General features: G+C 31.5%; 1 protein-coding gene and 1 long non-coding RNA gene across 4 annotated transcripts in view; both read right to left on the bottom strand.

The window, feature by feature from the left end:
* Nucleotides 1–22,746, bottom strand: part of LOC143238019 (cell adhesion molecule Dscam1-like) — a 257,713-nt gene that overhangs the window by 31,413 nt on the left and 203,554 nt on the right. The window lies entirely within an intron of this gene.
* LOC143238681 (uncharacterized) lies at nt 2,072–22,288 on the bottom strand. Its single transcript, XR_013020713.1, has 4 exons — nt 22,101–22,288; nt 18,835–18,921; nt 6,241–6,406; nt 2,072–2,582 (listed from the first exon to the last, which is right to left on the bottom strand). It is a non-coding gene; the product is annotated as an uncharacterized LOC143238681 (long non-coding RNA).

Genomic DNA, 22,746 nt, shown 5'->3' with positions numbered 1-22,746 from the left:
AATGTAGTACCTGCTTTCTTTGTCAGTCCCCTGTACGTGGTGAGGGGACCTCCCAGGAAAGGTTCTGTTCTTTCAGTTTATCTCATTTGGGATCTAAACATCTGCTCACGTGTTTGCCGTCCGTGGCGACCCGTGGATGGGAGGAGAGGATCCTGGTGGTTTAAGAGTTCAATCCTAACACCCAACTTTGGCCTTGAAATTCTGGAGACGTTCGGCTTTGAGGTGGCTCCCCTTGAGCCAATCGGCTGGTCCACTTGGGCTAGGGTCAACCAATAGCAATGTTGGATTGGTTACAGTTTTTAATTCATCGTTTTCTTTTATCTGGAACTGTTGCACTAGTGTGTAGTCTGTGTAACTCTCAGGTCACAATAAGCCACATTTTACTTTCTTGCCGTCGTTACGACTCACAACGACGGCACCATTTTAAACATGTTCTGTCCTGAGGTTTGTCCATAACGTTAGACAGAGTTATTGGTGATGGTAACACTGTCCATCTTGGTAATGTTTTTAGTTTTTTAAAGGCCATTAATCTTTTAAATGTATACATTAGACCTTTTTTAATGTGATTCTCTTTTAAGAATCAAAGTCCATCTAGCTCGATTTGAAATTAGAAAATGGCCATAAAGTTAAATAACTAGAAAGGTGACTGATGCTGCTGTTTGAACTACCCGTTAGCCATACTGGCTGCACGTTTTTTAAAACCTTTTTATTACTTTCCTTTTTGAAAATGGCCATAACGTCAAATAACTCGGATCCAGGACTGGAAAGACCAACTTCAGGTGACTGACAGTAGTTTTTCTCACCTGATTCAGAACCAGATTTCTTTAATTTAAACCACACTGTCTTCTAAAGTACTTGAGTTGTTTATTGGCACACTTGTTCCAACTGTGAACCAGTTTTCTTTATCAATCTTTTTACCAGTTACTCTATCAGTTTTGTCTATTGATACAGTATTAAATTTTTGTCACTCTTTTTGCTTGATTGAGTAACAGGTTTGTGTCAATATTTTATACCTTATTTACCACCAGTTTTCTATCATGCTGTTCTCTGAAGTATTAAAATTCTTAAATGTCAGTCTTGTCAACCGATCGTATGACAGTTTTATTAAAAGTCATCTACTCTCTTATAAAGTAATTATTTCTTTCATTGTCAATATTAACTAACTAACTCAATATCAGGTTTACTCTGGTTGTTATGATGTAAATGCTAGCAATGTGTGATTATAATTAATTATACTTACCATAAGACATTAGGAATAGGTCTGTTACATTTTTAAACACTACATGCTGTATCTAGTTTCAAGAATTAGATGAATATATCATAATAGTATTTCAACCATACTGTGTTCACCATGTATGTTACTAAATGTTTACTTTTTGAAGAACACTTCTCATTTTTTTCAGAAGCTCCACACTTGTTGAATGTTAACATTACTAGTGTTTATACAGTATTTTTACATAGAGTGAAAGACTTAAAACTTGTAGTATCCTTCACAACAATTCCCACTTAACGTATGTGCTGAAGCTAATATTTGATTAATGGAACTGGTTTTAAACTTGAATTACTTAAGTGTTAACAATATATACAAGTTGAAGTTATGGAACCCTAATTGATACTTCAGATATTTAACCACTTCTTCGCAGTATTTTAGAGTACAGATAATCAAGTGATGCAAGACATGGTGCACTAATTTATAGATCAGATATTTAACCAGTTTCATTATAGTGGTTAACACACAAAATACAATTTTCTCTTGGCTATTGTAAACGAAAAACATGTATAGATTTAGCTATCTCAACATGGGTTTGGTTGACTTTCCACATTACATCTTTGTGTTTATTTGTTTATAGTTTTGATACTACTAACTGTTAATGCAGTAAATATATCTTCAAGAAACTTAACAGACTTTCAGTAAACATTATAAGTGTTTCACATAAAAAAAGAAAATATTTTAGTAACATATTTGTAATAAACTAAAAAACAATATTTCTGTGAATATATTGAGTACTTTTGTCACTAGGCTGTGTGGAAAGTGATGTGAATGTTAGGATTAAAAATAATCTTCTTCATCTGAAAATCTCAACTTTTATTTTACTTTATCTCCAAAACCTCTTAAATACAACTGTTTGTTTTTTGCAAAACTATATTTTATCTATTATTTTCTCTATACAACGTTGGTCAATTTGAACTACCTCCTGACAACCAAAAAATTGTGATAATTAAAGTAAATTTTCTAATATTATTATTGAATGTTCTTGGAGAACGTGTTCAAATGTAATACTTTTGTGGCGATTGTGTTTAAAGGTATCTACTTTGTTAGCCCTTTTACATCTTGTAACTCAAGGTGTACATGTCACAATGTTTTACAGTTATGTTTAAATTTTAAATCAACGACTTCATTATCAATATACACAAATAAACTTGGTATAAAAACATAGTTAGCGAACACAATTTTAATATTGTATTAGTTTTAAGTTCTTGTTCTTAAAAATAAGTATTTAAAAAATCATAAATTTCCCTGGTATTAGAATTCTGACAATTGATCTCTCGGTCTTTCCTCTTCTCTAATTCGTTGAACATCCCTTCAAAAGACAAGAAAGTTATTATAAAATCCAACACAAAATTTTGTACAATACATTTATTACAATATAAAAAATACAATTTAAACTTTTCTTAATTTATTATTTTACAATATTAATCTAAAACATAGTATATATAAATACATAGATAAATACTATTTACAAAAAATGTCATTCATAGTTCTTATGTATGTATCTCAGAACGGCTGGTATGGGTATTAACACATTTATTGATAAGCAGAGAACAACATTTAGACCTTTTTTAGTCATCTTCAGGTTGACAAAAAGAGTTTGTAACTCATTGTTGAAAGAAACGTGCCACAGGGACGAGAGTATAAACGAATACGGGATTGTAGAGGGCAATGCAATTGGATGTTAGGTGATTGATTGATATATAGGTATGAAGGAGTTCGTTTACATTAGTTTAATTTTGGTTTTAGATTTTGTATCAGTAGGGTTTTTTTATTTTGCATTTGTTTTTATTTATATTTGTTTCCCTACTTAGTATCTGGGAGTTTTCTATGGTTTGTTGTGTATATTTGATTTGCAGTGTTCAAAAACATATGAAGGTGTTTTTTTTGTTCTTCTTTGAATCTAGTTTCCATTTTTCTGTTTGTTTCTCCAATATAGAAGTCGTGGTAGTTGTTGGATTGTATTTGATAAATTATGTTGGTGTTGGTGTTTTTACATAGTATGGACTTTAGTTTTGCACCTGGTTTTCGAATAAATTTAGTGTTTACTAGAATGTTGTGTTTTGTTATCAGTTTTTTTCCAAATGTTGGTTATTTTTTTGATGTCGGGGAACATATGGTATGCAGCAATATATGGTTTTGTAGCTTGTTGTATCTTGGGATTTATTGTTGTTTGTTTGTTTGTTGTTGGTATAGGTGTGTGTGTGTGTATTTTTTTCCACGTTTTTTTGAGAATATTGTTTGATGGTGATGAAGTGCTTTTATTTTGTTAATTGTATCGGATGAGCATATTTTTGTGGCTATGCTTATTTAGTTTCTTAATATATTGAGTTTCTGTTTTGTTTCATTTTTGAGTCCCAGGAATGTATAATCCAGTATGGATGATTTTTCTGTGGATTGGTCTTGAATTGTGTGTCAGTTTTAGTTATGATTTGGTTAGTTTTTTCCTGTTCACGGATGAACTTAATGTTGGAGTGTATCGAGTTAACGTTATTGAAGAACTTAGTGTGTGTTCTGTGGATATGAATCCAGCAATGGTATCATCAACATACCTGTATTAGCATAGTGGTTGGTGTAAGGCTGAATTCATCACTTGTGATTCAATTTGTGTCATAAAAATGTTGTCTAGAACTGTTAACACGGAATTCCCATACTTAAGCCATTTATTTGATGGTAGTTCTTGTTATTGAACATAAAGTTAGTTTTGGTGGAAGTTAATTACATAAGGGTTGTAAATTGGTTGCTTGGGGTGTGCATCAATCCCATACTCATTTATACTCTCATCTCTAAGACGTGTCTAGCAACAATTAGTTGCAAACTCACTTTGTAAACCTGAAGATGACCTAGGAAGGTCGAAACGTTATTTTCTGCTTATCAATAAAAGTGTTAATACCCATACCAGCTGTTCAGAGATACATTTTTTATTTCAAGTGCGTTTCTCGTCATCAAAAGTTATTATATATATTTTCACTTATCTTTCCGATTGACACAAGGTAGAGTTGTCAACCGTATTTTATTCTTTTTCATTATTAAGTTGTTTATTTTCATGATGTTTTTTTCTTTCACACTGACTCCATCTATCTCTAAAATTTCATCACCAGGATCAAGAATCCGAGCGAGTGAAATCAATGTTTGATAATCTCGCATTCTTGTTACGAACACTCCTGAAACTATTAATATAATATATATACCTGAATCGTAAGATCTTTGTAGTGATTTTTCTTTGTTAGTGCGTCTATCTACCTGACTAAAATTTATCTAATAATATCTAAGTTGCTTTGTTGAACGATGTTGGTGAGGTTAGACAAGAATACAAAATAGCTTGAAAAAAATATTGTCTCTAGAAGGAGACAAAATGCTCTAAGATTTAGATTGCGTAAACCAATTAAAATCCTTCTTCTATTAAATTTTCTTATTGTCGTTAATGATTCGACATTTACGGTTGGTTAAACTGCTGTTTTTTTTCTTAATACTCTTTATCATTTTCTATAAGTAGGATTTCCCAATCTGGTTATGCTTTAAAAGTGACAGTCAAATACTACTTATTCTGTCAGCAATGAGTTGGTGGTGGATGATATTCAGTAACTAACTTCCTTAATTTAATTAATTAATTAATCTGTTACGACAATTTGGTGTAAATCACTGTGTGTGTGTTTAGTCTTACCAAGTGTTTGTCTGCACTCTGGCCACCATGACAATTATACAAACTTTATTTTTCAAACCTCAAAAGAGTAAAACTAATAAAGTAAAATTTAAAAACGTTAAGATAAAATCGTTTTAGTTACGATGAAAAAAAAACATCTATATATGATTTCAAAAGAAATCAATTATTTGGATAATTTTTACTTTCCCCTGAAATAAAATAAAATAAAAAATGCTGATTTCTACAAAAATTAAATAGCGACTGAACTAGTTTTACCTTGACATCTAGTAAGGAATCTTCTAAACTAAATAATTAAATTAAAAAATACAATAACATGCAACTTCACAATGAAGTAAATTCTGATTTTTGATGAAGAAATCGTTGCGACCTTTCATGGTGCTACACGCTAGTACAGCGGTATGTCTATGAATTTACAACGCTAAAATTAGGGGTTTCATTCCCTCGGTGGACTCAGCAGAGAGCCCGATGTGGCTTTGTTATGAGAAAACACACGCGCGACCGTTGGTGAGGCATCATCATTAGTTCTAAATTGTTGTTATTGTAATTAACAGTTACCGTATTTTCTGCAGGATTATGCTATAAAAATAACCATGATAACTTTGTTTTTCCTATAATGAATAAACATGAAAATAATTAATTGAACACATAATACTTCCATCTTTGGTTAGATTTGCACTCACGAAAGATATTAATAAACTAGATGATTGGTAAAGGATCCTCTAACGTGTTTTGTTTCAAGAACATATAGAAACAAAATGAAGGATAACAAAAAAAGGATAACTATGAAAATTGAGCCAAACTCAAAATTCTCAAACATTTTCTCGCAATGAAAGAAGATTAATTGGATGTGTTTAAACTACAACCTCACCATGTTTGTCGATATTGTTTGACAAGGTTAAAACTGAGTAAACCATCAAACAGAAGTCCTCTTGTTTAATGGCATGTTTACAATTTGTTATTTTTTTTAAACTAAGTGGAAATTTAAGATCTTATGAATACATGTTGAGTTTCAGACTTTATTCTTAAAGTACCTTTCTGGTCAGTAATCAAATAGAAAGCCTAGTTGGGCAGTGTGAAGACGAAGTTAGTCAGATGTACGTGGAGGCCTGACAACATGGAAGAGCTGAGAAAAATAAGCCGTTTACCTACTTCTATAACTTCACTAGACAGAACAAAGAAAGATGAAGCCGGCAGCTGCCAGTCAGATCACGTATTAAAACTTGCTTTTTATAATGCAATGATTACTTTGAGTACTTGCAATATTAAAATTTGCTATCCTATTTAAACCATAAAATATGGAACTTACGAATTGTGACACCCGGAGTTAGTTTGGATGATCGGATCTTCTTTGATTGTTCTCCTCTTTATATACGTCATACATGTTTATGGCTGAAGGAATTTAGGAGACCATCCTTGATCTGCTTTTTGAGTGATGACATTTTGCCCTTTGAGTTGTTATAGGGACAAAGTCACTGAAATAGAAGCAACAATTACAAATAATCAATTTGTCGTAGTACATTTAACAAAAGTGAAGTGTATGAGAGAAGAACAATATTTATTTAAATAAACAGTGTTATATTGATAAATCGGTACCTTAAGGTTAATGGATAATAAATTAAATAAAGTTAATAAAGATCACGATTCACACTAAAATAATTATTGTTCAAACAGTATGAATAGTGTTTCAACAACTACAAGATCTGCCGTATCTAGTCAAACTGTATAGTTCTGGTATTACACGAAAGACCTCGATAACTTTTGGTATAGCAGACGTAATGATGTTTACATATTCTTCTATACTTTAATTCACAAGTTACCATAGTAACTGTATATAGAATAAAAAATGGCTGAAATAGTGCATAGGGAAAAACGATAGTTGATGTTCGTCAAATAAATTAAACGTGCTTGAATATTTATATGGTGGCATAGATATCGACTAAATTTGGTATGGTTATTTGAGGGTCACGTAAAATATATTTACCAAATTTCTCTCCTTGATTCAAAAATACAAGAATTAAGGGCCCAAAAGAAAAATGATAAGTGAGAACAACTCTAGAAGGTGTTGAAAATAAAGATAATATATGACAGGTAGCGTTTAACTAGCATAGCGGAAAAGGAGCAAAGTTTTGTTTTGTTTGTGCTTTAATTTCGCACAAAGCTACTGGAGGGCTATCTGTGTTATGAAAAATGAAAATGCTGATTTATACATAATTAAATAGCATCTAAACTAACTTTCACATCTAGTAATGAATATGCTATACTAAATAATTAAATTCAAAATACAATAACAACTTCTACACAAGGTAGATTATGAATTTTAATAATTACATCGTATCAACCTTTGGTATGACATCATCATCAGTTCACAACATTTATTATTGTAATTTAAAATTAACAGTTACCTTACTTTTATTAAAGGTCAGAACCTTACAATATATTATCTTAATCCCTAGCTCTTCTACCGACATACCATTTTATGCCAGAAATTTCTAACAAAATTTTTTAGCCTCTCTAACAACTTGAGCACTGACATTAAACCTTGAAATAATATAAACATCGTATGACCTAACCCTAAATGCCCAACAAGAGGTCTCAGTAGAGTTGCACGGTCGTCATTGCGAATAACTTCAAACATTCGCCTCGGCATGGTCGATATAAGCATTTGCAGAAGGCTGGCTCGAATGTTATTCCAAGTGGTGAAGATGGCTTCACGAAGATCATGCACTGTTTGGAATTGACGTCCATCATTTCTATAGACTTCCCTTGCCATCCACCCCCCAACATTTTCAATGGGGTTCAGTTCGGGCGAACACGCTGGATGGTCCAAAAGAAACACGTTATTCGCCATGAAAAGTCCTTTCTCCTGCGAGTATTGTGTATTTTAACGTTGTCCTGCTGAAAGATCCAATCGTTTCCACACAGCGAGGGCATTCAGTCAATAAGGATGCTCCCTCAAACATGCCAATGTGGCAAGCTGCTGTTTGACGCCCTGTATAACCTGAATCTCCATTGTTCTATGGAAGGAGAAAGCACCGAGATCATGATGGAACCTCCTCCACTGTGTCATGTAGAAAATGTCTCTAGTGGGATATCCTTATCGTGCCAATTACGTTGAAACCCATCTGGGCCATCAAGGTTAAAATTTTTCTCATCAGAGAACAAAACCTTCGTCCACTTTTCTACGTCCCGTGTTGGTGCTTCTCAGCAAAGTTTAACCGATGTGTTTCATAGTGTGGAAGGAGGCGTGGCCGTTGAAGACGTTTAAAGTTTTTAAAACATTTCTCTCATAGATGTTGTCTTATTGTTCTTGAGCTGCATTCTGCATCAGTAAGGGCCTTAATCTGGTTCGACACTTGGCTGATGTTTTGCTGTACAACCCATCGAATCCTCCTGCTCAATGCCAACGAAATTTTCTTGGGCCGATCACTTTAAATTATCGTTCCGTATCCCTCAGCGTATTTTAAGAAATTTGTAACAGCAGTTTAACTATACCCAATCTTATCAGTGATGGCACATTGATAGAGACCTTGCTTTTGCAGTTCGACAATCCTGTCATGTTCAAACTTTATCACCTTTATAGCCTTTGCCATGTTTTTACCCAATATAATGCAGGAGATATTAGTATTAGATGCTGAGAATGCTAATGCTTGAACACAAATGACTGAATTTCGTTACGTGTTTACCGATTAATGCTTCGTTTCAGTATATTCTTAAAACTTTTGACCAGCTAGTATTTAGGCTAATTTCATTTTGTTCACATTTTCCCTATTAAATGCTAAAAAGTTCTTTATTTTCCCTTTTTTTTATTTTCATCTTTTGAAGCTCTACTCAAATACGTGGTTGAGTCTAACAACGCAAAATGCATATTTTTTCTTTATGTTCATTGGCCTTAAGATTTTGGCCAGCAGTGTATATCTGTGAACAATTGGAAATAACAAAGAGTAAACATATTTAATAAATTATGAAACAGAGATGCATTTCTTTGGAAAAATATGTGAAGACTTTTCATAATTTTTGTTTTATCTGAGATACATTTATTAAAGAAACATATCTGCTCGATCGCAACGAGATGCTGAACAAGATTTTCCTTCGTATTCAATATTTTAGGCCTGCAATAAATATGATTTGCTTTCTACGTTTTGATCCTTTATAAGTAGCACTGGTTTGATAATAACCTGGTTAGGTGTACAGAATATAAGATGTCTGTTAGTTTTCAAATACCTAGAATTTTCTGATGTTTCTGTATAACTATGGCTTGAAATATTAGGCTCATTTAGTCTTTCTTTACTGTGACAAGGAAAGGGTTCAAAATATATATTTACTATTACTACATGATCAGTCGCTTTTATCCGATGAATATTCCGAGTATATATTGGGTTTTCAATTAAATTAAACGTGGCTTTTTTCGTTTTCTTAAATAACTGTTGGAAATTGTTGTTAACTGATGATAATGTTGCTTTACCTCTAAATCTATTACACCAGTTATTTAGATGTTTTAGACGTAATGAGGTTTTATATAACAGCCAGAAAGGAGATGTAGCTGTAACGATTGTTCTCCATTAAATTATTTGAAACTACTGTTTGATTTATTTCATCGTGGTGGATATGATACTGGAAGTTGTACACGGCCTGTACAAGTATATACTTATTGTCATCATCACGACATGTAGATTAATTAAGTAAAAGGTTGAAACAAAACTCAGGTTCAGTTTGCTTTCATAAAGATAAACTAACTGCTTCATTTTTGGCTAAAACACCTGACTTTGTTTAATGCTTGAAAAGAAGCAAGAGGTCTAGTTCTTAAAAAGTAAAAGTTGGGGCTTTGAAAGAAATGTATTGATATGAAATTATTCTTTGAAGATTTCTTTTCTGCGATTTTGAATTGAAATTGCTTGAGAAACCTTTATTATGGATCTTTTGTCGAACAGAAGTAACTGAAGTTGGGATAGGTTTTAATTCCATACTTTGGATACTTGTTTTGAATTTGAAGTTTTGTAATTGACGTAAATTTGATAAAAGGGACGAAAAGGCAGTCTGCAGACAAAATAAATAATGTATAATTTTTTTTCACTGAAATATCAAAAGATTTTGCCTGTACTTTTAATACTAGACAATTGAAAAATGGAAATATTTTACATTTTTCTTTGAAGCTTTCGGCCCGGCATGGCCAAGCGTGTTAAGGCGTGCGACTCGTAATCTGAGGGTCGCACCAAACATGCTCGCCCTCCCAGCCATGGGGACATTATAATGTGATGGTCAATCCCACTATTCCTTGGTAAAAGAGTAGCCCAAGAGTTGGCGGTGGGTGGTGATGACTAGCTATCTTCCTTCTAGTCCTACACTGCTAAATTAGGGACGTCTAGCGCAGATAGCAATCGAGTAGCTTTAAGGGAAATTAAAAAAATATTCAATAGAAAACAAAGTACATTACAAAACCTACGCTACTGTTTTCTTCCAGAAATTTCTAGGTGTCTGCCAGATCATGTCTGTTTTACAAAGATGTATAAATACTTTATCTGTGGGTGTTTTATAAGCTATGGATATAAAGTTTACCACAATTATAACAGCCATACAAATATATACATGACTCTAGTATACGAATCTGAACACCTATCCCACTATTAGTTGGTAAAAGAGTAGCCTAAGAGTTGGCGGCGGTGGGTGGTGATGACTAGCTGCCTTCCCTCTAGTCTTACACTGCTAAATTAGGGACGGCTAGCACAGATAGCCTATGAGTAGCTTTGTGAGAAATTCCAAAACAAACAAAATATTTTCTCATAGATTGGTTTGTTTCTTTGTTTTGGAATTTTGGACGCTGCATTAATTAAACAGAACCAGGAAGAATCTTTGACAGTGAACTGGTTTATCTAAATAACAGTAAATATAGATAAAAAGAAATGTGTTAGTGTTGCTATACAAACTACAATTCTCTGGACAACAAATTAAATGTTGAATCACTGTTAGGTTTTGACAAAAGAGGTAGTAATGCATTTTTCATGAATATTATTGAATGGCAATGGTAGAAACAGATTCAAGAAGATCGACAGTGATTGATATGTTAACATTACAGCTACTGTTTGCTGCCTCAAGCATTTGTTAATCTTGAAATTTAGTTTTACATTTACTGCCCATATATTTTTCAGAGTTAAGAAGTACATATACATTTCCTGTATCCAACTTTATGTAATGTTTAAATATATGTATGTATAAACATAGAGAGACATGGAATTTTGTGTAGTGGTGTTTTTGTGCTTATAAGGTACCTGTTTTTCTACCCTTTAACACAATTTCTACCTTAAGTTCATATCAGGTAAAACATCTCCTTATCTACTACATAAAGAAGTGAAAAACCTTTTTCACAAAACACCCGAGTTGTAATTTTTTTTAAACTGGTCACACAACTAATGTGACCTCTTACATCAGGGAGTTTGGGAGGTCATGTGAGCCATGGTTCCATAAACTAGTTCCAGAAGGCACATTAGTAGCAGTGAATAGTTACAAGTTGAGTTACTAAGAATGTGTTGCTAAAGAGTATGTTAGCAACAAGCTTCTCAAAGAGAAAAAACACACATTTTGTTCACAATTCATACATGTTGTTGCAATCTGGGAGAATGCTGAAAACCCAGCAACAGTAACATACAACCTCTACTAAACAGAGTAGAATTGTAACATAGTAAATGGAGAATTAAAATAATTGCACATGAAACACAAGTCATATTATTCACATAATTGTAGAGAAAATTCAAATTAATAGCACAATTATATCTAGCTGGTACTCTCTTACAGGTAGCAATATCAGAAAAAATTCTTAAGTATTTCATTTGACTCAAAACTGAACTGGATGCCACACATTAATAGCATACAAACAAGAATTTGGAAAGGAGCATGTTACCTTAGGAGCTTCACTGGTAACAAACAACCAGAAAACATTAAAATTTACAGAACATACATAAGATTACTTATAAAATATGCCTGAATAACATGGATAAATGCATCAACAAAGTACAGCAACTACAAATGAAAGCATATAGAGTCTCATGATCATCAAACTCAATTCCTACACCTCTATTCAAACATGTGAACTCTACTAGACAGACTCCTGAATAACTCTCTTCTTGCTTTACACTGCTAAATTAGGGATGGATTGACGTTGTGTAGCTTAGCAGGAAATAAAAACAAATAAGTATCTAATAATTTCACTTGTATACAGCTAGATTTAAATATCTACCAATGTTGCTTGCGTTTCCCTGGATCTAAGTTATTTAATAATGTTACTTCTACACTGCTCCACCAAAGTTATTTAACAATTTTACTTGTATACCACTTGTACAAAACTACACAGTGGTCTATTCCATAATAATTACACATGTTCCTTTATATTTAAGCAGTAATACAAGTGGAGTGAATGGAAGTTTAAAAATGTTTATTGATTTTCAATTATTGAAACCATTAGTATTAAAGAAATTTTGCAAAAAAGCAAAACCATATCTTAAAATGTGTGGACGGACATAGTGTGGAGTATTTATGTTTTGTGTTGTTAAAAGAAAATTAATAAAATGTTAGAATTCTCAGAGAGAAATTTTACTTTTTGAGCTTAAATTACTTTTGTTAACATATACTAAGCTTTCATTATGATAAAATTTTAACAGCTTTTATTTTTTGGAATGAAAGATATTCAATGAACTGTATAAATAAAATTAAAATAATGTTGCTGCCATGATTACTTAAATATTAAGTAAATGTTTAATACAGAATCACAACGAACCATTGAGTCAATACATTATTTGTTTTAAAGCAAAGCTATCTGCTGTGTCTAATACAGGGAACTGAACAACAGAATTTGCACTTTAAGTTTGTGAACTAACACTGCCACATCTGGGGACAACAAACATAGTATCATACATAATTGTACGATGATAGTAATGCTAAAGAAATGTTTAATAGATATAACCACTAGAAAATATTGACAGAAAATTAATCATCTAAAAATAATTAAATGCTGGCAAAATATGAGAGATTTGAAGATGTCACTGTTGTAGACTTAATGTTTACTATCATCTTTACTGTTTTATTTATGGTCTAAACCTAATATAGATTTATCTTGCAAATAGCTTTGCCTTTACTTTTATCAAGAGAAAAGAATTAAACTTAATTGTTTCATAGTAAGATAAAGTTTTCCAAAATATATAGAAATAAACCTGAGTTAACTATGTTCAGAAAATGTTTATTGATTCACTTTGGTGATGTTTGATACTATCACTTTGTAAAGCTTATCCACCAAAGTCAGTAATAAATAAAAGTATCTTCTAGAGATTATTCATTTCTTGTAAAACAATTTTTTTTTTTACAATATTCAGTAAGTGTTCACATCACTTAGGAAGAAAGATGTCAACAAATAAGTTCTCTTAACAAAAACCAAACCAAGATTTTGAAAGAAGATAAAAATGTTTTGCGTACTTTATTTGAAAAATAATAATGTAGCATACCTTCATTATCTAAACATTCTCTGGAAAGCCACCAACTAGGAAGGAATAATATGTATAGAATTTCTAAACTAAATATACCACATATTGGAAAATGAAAGTAGAAAACATTAATTTGTCAAGTAAATTATTAACTACAACAACTACTCATTTTCATAAATATAGAAATACTTATTTGTAGGCACAGTGAACATTAGAACGATTGTTGGGAATGATTATTACCAATGAATAATGGGAATCTTTGTTTAAAGAAAAGTTCCTCAGAAGCAGCTTCTAGAGAAATTCATTTAAAATGACCTGAAACTCCACTTAAGTTAATACTTTCAAATTTTTTAACATGTAATAAATTTATCACTCAAGTAATGTAAGAATAAAGCAACTTTTTAAAAACCTCATGAAATATACAACATACAAGTGTAACATTACTGACAAACCACATATTTCAAGCTTGAAAAACATTACTCACATGACAACTTTAAATAACAAATGTCCCAATTTAACGAAGAGTTTAGAAATTCTATAAAGTCAAATATACAATATTCCAATAAAAATGCATTATTTTATAAAAGAATGATTACTATATACAAATATACAGAATACAATAAAACTGTAACAAACAAGCTAGACACAGATTTTTTGTATCTATTAGAAAAAACTAACAGTGATAAGCAAAAGCAAACAAAATCACAAAGGACTGCATTAAAAAATAGCAACTCCAGAGCTCTGACTAATTATGTTAGATCATTATAACTTAAAAAACCATCTGAAACAAAAAACATTAAACCAAATACTTTGTTTATTTTTGTTTTTGTCTTGTTTTTTAAGTTATAGCAAACTAATATATATATTTCTCTTCCAACACCAGAAACAAAACAGGTTTCATCATATGTAAACTTTCAACTGATTAGAACATGAGCAAGAAAATGTAACTGCTATTTTTTTTATCAGATATAATGTGGGTAAACACCTCTTCCAGTTGGTTTTATGTCGTAAATGTTCATAATGATACAAATCAAAATCATTTCAAAAAAAAGTTTTAAATAGATAAAGCACAAAATCAAGAGTTCTCAACAGATTCAATATTTGCAGTTATGTATCTAGGTCACATAATATATTAAAGTCATATTTCACAAAAGTTGGCATTGTTGACAACTTTGACAAAATTAAGGCAAGTTTGAAAGAAAATTATATCCACCTATGATCAAGTAATTTTTTATTGTAATGGAAGACCATTGTCTGCAAAAGACTTTTTTCAGAAATTACCAATTTTTTTCCAGCTTATTGTGGTTCCTTAAGGTTTTAAAAGACAGTTACCTTGAAACTATTGTATAAATTTGAGACAAATAGATTTAATGGAAAGACTGAATACATGCTACAAACTCAATGACTTGGTATTGAATGAAGGTTACAGGCCATGAACTGTCTGTAATTTTAAACTCAAGAAGTAACAATGATGGATCAAACTAGATAATGTCAATAAGAACAATTCATATTCAAAGAGGATAATTAATAGTCAAGTTTTCCAAACAATATTTAAAAAAGAATTACACTATTAAATTATACAAACAAGTTTAGTTTTAAGAAATGTGAGATCAGCATTCAGTTTTCTCTAAAGCTGCATAGCAGTTTTCTTCTGCAATTATTAATTACAATATCAAATAAATCTTTAATTATTTTTCCATCTACAGAGGCACCTAACTGATTTGGCTCTACAATAGAAGACTCTTAACCATACCATATTGTACAATAATATTTATAATTACAAATTTTAACATACATTTCTTAAGATAATACACTTGGAACTGATAATTATTCTATCTCAACAACAGTCATGCTAATTTTAAAAACACAAAATAATGTTTTGGAAAAACATACGATCTGTTGGTCCATCTTGGATGTTCCACCCTCTAAACTAAATTAAATAACTCTTAGAGCAAGCTCTTTGTTTCATACCCTAACCAAATTTTTGTTAAATTCAAATTTACTGCCTTTACAACAGTCAAATCCAATCCTTTCTAAAGGCTAAACACCTGTAAAAAAATAAAACTGTTTCAGCTGAAGATGGCTCTAACCCTGCCAAAATTTATATATTTGTCTCCTAGACTTACTATTCTCTCTGTTAGATATGAGAAAAAAAGATACATCAACACTTTCAATTTTCTTTACACTCATAAACACCTCATTGAGATCCCCACTAACTCTTCTTTTTTCACAGGAAAACAATTTGAGAAATTTCAACCTTTCCTCACATGACAACCCTTTTATCCTAGGCACCATTCTAGTAACCCTTTCCAAAAATCCTATTTGTCCTACCATCTGCAATAGCACGTTAGTTGGATTGATTTTAGAGACTGATCAACTGTTACACCAATATCTTTTTCTTTCTTAACACTGTTAAGGTTATTCCCATTCAAATCATACTAAAAATTCAAGTTATGATAACCCACATGCATTATTTTTATATATGCCAAAAGATTTGTTAGACAAGATTTTTCCTCATTAAAACAATCTTGACTATTCTATAAAAATCTAAAATTTGTTAAATGGCTTTGTAAAACATCTAACAGACATCCCAAAATGTCCTGACAGCTGATGTAAGACTAATAGGGTAACTACTGGGATAATCTTTATCACTTGCTTTGAAAAGACAGTTACATTAGGTACCTTCCAGTATTCTGGTACCTGTCCGCTATTCAAGGGCTGAGAAAAAAGATATAAACCCTTAACAGAATTAGATTTATCTACATTAATTTTCTAAAAGGTACAACTGAAGATTGCCATTTAAACTCTTAAAATACTTCAGTAGTTTATCACTAATAAAGCAAACACAGAAAACCATACATTTGATTTAAAAGACCTTTATACTTTATGTTTTTAGTAGATAAAAGATGCATAGATAAAAAAATAAACTACATTACCTTCACCTCTCAAACCTACGTAAATACTCTTCTTTTCACTCTTACTTTCAACATCATTGTGGGAAAACTTGCATTTGTCACTTTTCTTACACTGTCCTTACTTATAAAAAACACACAGTACAGATTTAGGATCAGTTCCTGAAATTAAAATAGTTATATCACCCTTTTGCTCACCTCCCAGTGGCTCAGCTGTATGTCTGCGGACTTACAACGCTAGAAACCAGGTTTCGATACCCGTGGTGGGTAGAGCACAGATAGCCCATTGTGTAGCTTTGTGCTTAATTCAAAAACAACAACAACAACCTTTTTGCAAGAGATGAATGTAACTAAACTGTAGCCATGTTGAGAGTAACAAGATAAAACACTTTAATGCTGTGGTGTGTGATTTACATAAAGCAGACTTTTATCACTTATTTTTATTCACCCTAAGAATATCAGTAACCTGACTGTTGAAAAACACACAAAAATTATGAAAACTAATTTAATATTAAAGATAGCTATGTACATGCTTTCAGTTAATATGTACACAATACTTGCACCACACACTTGTTACATAAGTTGTTTTAATTTTTTAAAAGTTATAAAAACAAATAAAATGTACCAACATGCATTTTTAAAATATATAAAAATAACATTCAATAAAGTTACAGCAATATAATAGTTTATGCTTTTTATTTTCAAAATATATAAAAATAACATTCAATAAAGTTACAGTAATATAATAGCTTATGCTTTTTGTTTTGAATGAGTTTTAGCTATGTAAATAATTTCATTGTACTTATAAAGCCAATTATTGTTGGTTAGTCACAATTATCTACCTGACTTATGTCTCTGCTAAGTGTTATAACTGCAGAACTCATATGCAATAAAACTGTATTTCTTTCCAACCACTCCTAAAGAAAATATTTAACTCTCACTGATAAATAAATATTTATATTTACAAGTTATACATTAATACAATTTTAGTGCCAGACCTTAAAAAAAATACAGAAAAATAAATATTTAGAACCTTAAATGGGTAAAATTGTAAACCTGATGTTCCACACTTTAGAAATTCTTTTATATATGACTAATGCTAAAAAATTCCTGACTTATGTCAGGATTTCAATGTCAGGGAAATGTATCTCTAAAAGTAGAAAGCAAAGAGGTTCCATCTTTAAACACATTTAAGACTACATATCAAGAGCAATATTAATATGGTAGAATACATCATGATGTATTTCAGTTTCTATATAATACATAAGGTATAAAAACCATAATAATTCTGGAAAGTATTTTAACTTTTTCTTGAATAACTCAGTTTGAAAGATTCAACTTATTTGCTATTTCTAAGAAATAAAATCTTAAAAACATTTATGACCTACTTAGACAGCCAGATCATTAATGTATCCAAAGATAATCTGTATTAATAACACTTATGTAGTAATTCTTAAGTCTTCAGTTAACTATAAAATCCTATGTTTTTTAGTACTATTAAACCTCACATTGACATATTCTCATGCTCATTTTACACCACTTCAAAACAAGCAAAAGCAACACTGGAAAAAAAGAAAAATCTTTGTATTTATATGTTTACAAAAACATGCCATATCAACATGTAGGGAGAGGTTAAGTGATTAACAATATATCACGTATTTCGTGATGACGAGAAACCAACTTGAAGTAAAAATGTATCTCAGGACAACTGTTGCAAACTCCTTTGTTAATCTGGAGATGGCCTAAGAAGGTAAAAACATTGTTCTCAGCTTTATTTTAGTATAACCAGTTGTCCTGAGATACATATCACGTACTTATGTCACTTGAAAGTCATATAACAATGGGAATATACAAATTCAAGAATTTCTTGCTCACACTCTCTATTCAATTACATAGAAATAACTTACAGGAAAGCTAGTCTAATATAGCATTTGTATCAGGTAAAATTAAAATAATAAACCTTTTTACTCCAAACACAAATTACACTGCACAACAATTTTTGTGAAATGTTTTGCTTTCTGAAAAGGTTTTGCTGATTGTGACAAGTACTTGGTGGGTATGCACAAATACAGTTTTGGTTTTGCTTCATCACGTAGGAACTTTGAGAAATAGACAGTTAACTGTTTACTGGGAATAACTTATTTAATTGCGTTTATGTTTCTAATACGCTATTAAGCTCAACATAATTAAAAGTGTTTTGCTCCTGATTTTTGTTTGTATTCAATGTCTGGTGCATCACGTTGCAGTGTCCAACAATAGTCAGCAAGCACTGACAAATTCCAGTTGCCCTGATATTGTTTTCCCATTGTAGCAAAACTGAAGATTTCAATGAAACTGTACATAATGGGCAAATTTGGATGTGATTTTCATGATCAGCAGCCAAAAATCTATAAGGAACACCCAACAGTGTTCAAGAAGCAAAAACTTTGTTGTGCAGTGTTATCTAACATTAACTTCATTCTCCACAAGCAAGGAAAGGTGACAGAAAAAACCTATTTCATAATATAAATAGTAGTATTTTACCTTTCTCATCTTTCTGTGTTGTTACAGATTTGAATGTCAAGTTCAGGTCCTCAATTTCCTTCTTTTTCTTCCTACTTGTTGATCTACCTAAGGTGATGTGAGTAGAGTGTGATTACTCTTCTGCTACCAACAATTTGTTTGAACCTTTGTATCAATAACTTTAATAAACATGGCATACTATTTCATTGATTAAGTAAACAAATTATGCATTACAAAGATAATTAGAGTTTTAAAATATTCAAAACATATTATCTAATATATGTTCATTAAAAATAAAGAAAATGTGACAGCTGTTAAGATGAAAACTACACTTTATGAATTTGACTTTAATGTGGTACTTATAAGATTACCACATGGAAGTATGATTTTACAAAGCCCTTCATCTTTCTACTTTCCTACAGACAATGTTGATGATAATTATGAAATTACAAAGTGTTAAAGACATGTTTAAAGGTCAACAGAAAATTCTGCAGTTTCAAACACTGGTAAAAGTTAAGGTAGCCTTGGATACCTTGTTAGACTAATATTTTGAATACTAATGCATTGTCTTCTCATAAGTTTATAAGAACTGACCACACCTTTTCAGCATGATATTAAAGCAGTAAAATGAGATAAATAATACCCAGAATTTGCCTTTACCAGACCCAACTTAAATACATCTGATCTATTTAGGATGTATGTGTGTGTGTTGGTGTGCATCACCACTGAATATACCCCCAAATTAGTCATTTTCTGACCTCAACAAAGTATTTGGTTATTTCAAAAACAGATTTTATACACTAGTCAAAGAATACTATAAAAAAAACAGAAAGAAGAAACAGTTTCACCTTTGCCTTACACACCATCTCATGTGCACCAGACAAAATAATATCACCAAACAAAAAGCATCACAATGTGACTGAAAAAACAATGAGTCAACATGACTGTAATCCATTACTACACAACCTGTGTGAGGAAATTTAGTCACTCACATAATCAGCAGAACTTCACAAGTAGCATGGAAATTTCTAAGGCAGACATAAAGAAGACAGCTTTCTGTACAAGATGTGAACTGCTTCTAAAAAGATTAATTTTTGATTAATGAATATTGAAGATAGTAATAATTGGACACACAAGTTGATTATTTTCATAAAATTAATTCATTACTTTGCATGAAACTAACTGATGTAATCAATTCTCATAGGAATACAATTGTATTTCATTCTGATTAAGAAATTTTGAAATTTAACCATGAATCTTGCAACAATAAGTTATTTTACGGTCTGGCCTAAAGCTAAGCAATGTAAATCTCAATCAGATAGTCAAAGTGAGAGAAAAATAGTGCCACCATCAATACAGATACCCATTTATTTTAGTTTCTGGTCAAATACATTAAAATTAGAATTGGTTGATATAAATAAATCAACTTTTTTTAGACTGTTTGCAAATTTTTAACACTGCTTCCACAGGCCAGACACCCAGGATTTGTGCTGAATGGCTGCCCTTAATAAATAACATTATTCTAGAATGAGCTAAAACTCACTTTTCGAGTTTTCAGGTTGAACAAAAATCTCCCACAAAGTTTTATGAAAAAAATATGCAGATTTAGTAATGCTATTGCAAGTTTTTGACTCCCATAGCACACAGTGGTAAACTTGGAAGATGTGTATGTTATGTTATTGAATATTTGTTCTCATTCTTGCTTTTTGTTTTCAGAGTGACCTTCATATCAGTGGGATAATTCTCATCTAGCTATTTCAAAAGTTTGTTCTTCAATCTATCTTTCATTTCTTTAAGCATCACTGACTAGCATATCAGTGCAAGTATAACTTTCTCTGGCAAAACTTGTTGCACATTATTGGCATATGAGAATAGTTTTGTATCATCAGATTTAATTGTATTTCCAGTCATATTCATAAGATCATCTGGATCTCCTGGGAGTAATGTAGTACAAAGAATCCTTAATCCTGCCATGCAGAATGCAAGCAATCAACTGAAACTGAAACTTGATGCTTTTCATCGAGCTTCTTGATTTGGAAAGTTTAATGTTGTTGTGGATTCAATACCAAATTGAATCGGCATTGCTCCTGTGCCATGCTGAAATAACACAATATCTTGCTTTTACACTTCAGTTCTTGGATTATCTGCATCATTCATTCAGTGTCACAAACTCCAAGAGATCCTCAGAAGTACTGCTAGACATTTCATCTTCATCACTCTCCAGTGGAATAGATGAATCAGTCCTTCCTTTTCTTTTTCTTCATACTTTTAAATTACCTTGCAGCTCTTTCACACCTGCTTTTTGTGTAATTTTGACATCCAAGTCTAAACCGTTACATCTACACTGACACTGAAAGCATTTCTAACAAGTATCTCGGCATACACACTTTGAACTTACAAGCTATTTCCTTCTTTTCATGTATCTTGGCATACACACTTTGAACTTACAAGCTATTTCCTTCTTTTCATGTATTAATGGTACTTTATTAATAAAAGATCAGTACACTTAATCAATGAATGTTATAGTATGTTGATATCTGGTTTATAGTCAGCTGTAGATCAAATTTCACAAAGTGTGCAACAGTTATCTGTATTTTGGCCAATCAGGTTTTGGTAAAGGTATCAACCAATTAACAAAAGATCCGAAGTGACTGCAAAGTGCAATTATCTACCCATGCTGTTTCTGGTCTTGTATCTGAATTTGTTTTAATAAAAAACTAGTTAATATTATAAAACCTAGTTTTTCATAGTTTAAAACTTGCAATAAAGAGTCACTAAAACAATTAAGTTATAAAGAGAACTACTTGCCCTGTTAAGTGCTCTTGAAGCTTTATAAATTGCTTCACGTGGACAAGTGACAGTAAAAATAAAACCATAATAACCTGTATGACTCATTCAACCACTAGAAATACCTTTTTCTAATTACAATAGAGCCACAATTCAAAGTGACGGGATATGCACGTTTTTCATCATTGCCTTTAAAGTCTAAAAATCGTAAATTTACAATTTATGTAGTCCCTACTTATAAGTTATATACTAATAATTTCATTTTAAAATGTTGTCCAAATATACTTACATAATACTGAAGACACTACCTGTAATTAGAATGAACAATTATTAATTATGTGGTTAACTAACTCGTTTTCGTATTAACCCTCACAGACTAGCATTAGGCTTAGCAGCTACGGTAAATTCAAGTTACAGTACATTTTTACAAGTACAAATATTGCACTGGTTACTATTTACAATGTCCTTGTACACGACAATAAAATTTAAAATTGTTTTACTTTGATAATTTTTTCTCCTTGTCAATTTTCTTTCCTGGTTCGTTTGGCTTTTTCCATGGGGGCATCACTTCACATCAATGAATCTATAAAAATTTTACCGCATCACATTTTTTAGACCCAACGTATTGAATGCAATATTTTGCTTACAAATTGTCAGTGACCTGGGTAGTTAGCCACATGTGTTATCGAGCGACCTCTACAATTCCAAACAAAGTGCCAAGCGAATCTGCAAGAAAATTCTCGTCATATTAAGAAAATTAAAAAGCGTACGTATGTTTATATTCTTGTCATTGTTAGTAGAATGGAATATTTTGTAATTCTAGTAGTATTATGAGGTTAGAAGGTGACAAATAGGACTTGACTGATATCACAATAGTTGTCTCCAGATCCTAAAGTAAGTAATTAATGTGATTTTAATCCGTAATGTTTAATATTGCATTAGTACTAAAACTGGCGCTCATGCCCACGAAATGTGTAAAGCTAAAATTATACGTCGAATGTTGATCAAAGCTGGTAGTAGCGGTAGTTGTGAGTTAATTATTGCAATTACAAACTATAAATTAAAGTACTTCAAAGTGTATATGAGATTGGGATAAATGGCCCATTTATTATTTGAGTTCATAATGTTTTGTGGTACAATAACTTG

The sequence above is a fragment of the Tachypleus tridentatus genome, chromosome 13 (assembly GCF_004210375.1).
Source record: "Tachypleus tridentatus isolate NWPU-2018 chromosome 13, ASM421037v1, whole genome shotgun sequence".
Classification (NCBI taxonomy): Eukaryota; Metazoa; Arthropoda; class Merostomata; order Xiphosura; family Limulidae; genus Tachypleus; species Tachypleus tridentatus.
This window is presented reverse-complemented; position numbering and strand designations above follow the sequence as displayed.